The sequence below is a fragment of the Ornithorhynchus anatinus genome, chromosome X2 (genome assembly GCF_004115215.2).
Source record: "Ornithorhynchus anatinus isolate Pmale09 chromosome X2, mOrnAna1.pri.v4, whole genome shotgun sequence".
In the NCBI taxonomy this organism is placed as follows: Eukaryota; Metazoa; Chordata; class Mammalia; order Monotremata; family Ornithorhynchidae; genus Ornithorhynchus; species Ornithorhynchus anatinus.
The window spans coordinates 17,622,596-17,624,437 of record NC_041750.1 but is presented as its reverse complement, the minus strand read 5'-3'; the positions used below and the strand labels follow the sequence as shown (position 1 = coordinate 17,624,437).

The window sequence follows — 1,842 nt, the reverse complement described above, 5'->3', positions numbered from 1 at the left end:
AAGTGCCGGGGTAGACACAAGGTAATCAGGTTGTCCCACGTGGGGCTCACAGTCTTCATCCCCATTTAATAGATGTGGTAACTGAGGCACAGAGAAGTTAAGTGGGTGCCCAAGGTTACACAGCAGATATGTGGCAGAGCCGGAAACCACGTCCTCTGATTCCCAAACCCATGCTCTTGGTGCTGTTTTGTACTCTGATGGCGTACTCTGTTTAGGATCTACCTAGGTAAAAAGGAAGCTAGATTGAGCTAATTTGTGGTTATTTTTGTCTGAAACCTCATCCATTCACTTCTCCTAATGGAAAGCCTTCAGGGGTCTGGTTGACTAAGCACGTGATGAGTATGATTCGTGAATCAGGCAATCAAGCTTTGCATCTGCAGCTTTAAACCTCAAGGACTTTAAATAACATTCTGTAAATCATAGTCTTTGCCTCTCTCCATTGGTATTTCCAATTTTCCAATCTACACTGTGGCCATTATTCTGTTTAGAAATCTGATCCAACCATGATTTACCGGGATCTTTCCTGAACTATCAGCAAGATTCTGGCTGCCATTTCTAATCCCGCATTTCCTTTACATTGCTCTGAATCTGGGATGGTCAGTAATAATTGTGGTATTTTATTAAGTGTGAGTTTGGTGTAGTATAGTTAAATGGCCCCATCCCAATCTCATGAAGCAAAAGGTTCCGAGACTAACAGAACTAAACTACACTTGCCTTTATAAAACTTTTTTGAGTTGGTAAAAGATCTCTGGGGAGGAGAGTCCACAGATATCCTCGGTAACCTTGATGGCCTCACAAGCCTGCAAGAGAAGATGCTCTCCTTTACATGTGATCAAAATTTGTGGTGCTGTAATTCGAGCAAAGGGGGAAGTAAGTGGTTTTCAGGCCCTGTCGGTACTGTTAGAGCAGACGACTGAAGTTGGAAATATTGGTGGTGCACCTGGACTGAGGACCACTCAATATGGTGCATAAATTGCCCTTCTCAGTAAGCTATCTCAGTATCAACACAGATCTCCGTGGAGGATCCAGGAGTCCTCTGGTGGCTGGAGCAGGAGCCTGGGAACTAAAATTCCTGGGCTCTATCCCTATCTCTTCTTCTATAGACTGCAAACTCTTTGTGGGCAGGGATTGTGTCTACCAGCCATATTGTATTGTACTTTTCCAAGTGCTTAATACAGTACTCTACACATAGACACCTCTCAGGGTTGCAACTGGAGAGTTTCCAGTACTCTACCAGTCTCGACTACGGGAGGGAGAGTCAAGCTGAGGCATATCCATTCCATTCCATTCCTAGCTTGAGCAGTGGCTAGCAAGTGGAAGAAAATCTGCTAAAAGTTAAAACTCACCTGTGCTGGGCAGCGGCCGCATGGGAGAGAGTCAAGGGCGGAGACTCAGGTTTACGGCGCGGAAGGAGGCAATGGTAAACCCCTTCTGGATTTTTACCAAGAAAACTCTCTGGATCCACAACCATAACGATTGCAGGTGGAGGTGGGGCGTTCTGGGAGAGAGGTGTCCATGGCGTCGCTACGGGTCGGAAACAACTCGACAGCATAAGGCAACAACAACAACACATAATAAACACTTACTCAATCAATTGATCAATGGTTTTTATTGAGTGCTTACTATATGCAGAGCACTCTATTAAGGGCTTGGGAGAGCCCAATACAACAGAATTAGCAGACACATTCCCTGCCCACAACGAGCTTACAGTCTAAAGGAGATACTACTGATTGGTCGATTGAGAATGTCCACATCCTTTCCTGTGCCTCAGTTTCCCTCAATCAACCTATGGGATTTATGGAGCACTTACTGTGAACAGAACACTGTAGTAAAGGCTTGGGA

General features: G+C 45.1%; 1 non-coding gene across 1 annotated transcript; it reads left to right on the top strand.

The window, feature by feature from the left end:
- The first annotated feature begins 1,193 nt into the window (after positions 1-1,193).
- LOC114807544 lies at positions 1,194-1,336 on the top strand. The gene has a single exon (XR_003755603.1). It is a non-coding gene; the product is annotated as a small nucleolar RNA SNORA7 (small nucleolar RNA).
- The last annotated feature ends 506 nt before the right edge of the window (positions 1,337-1,842 follow it).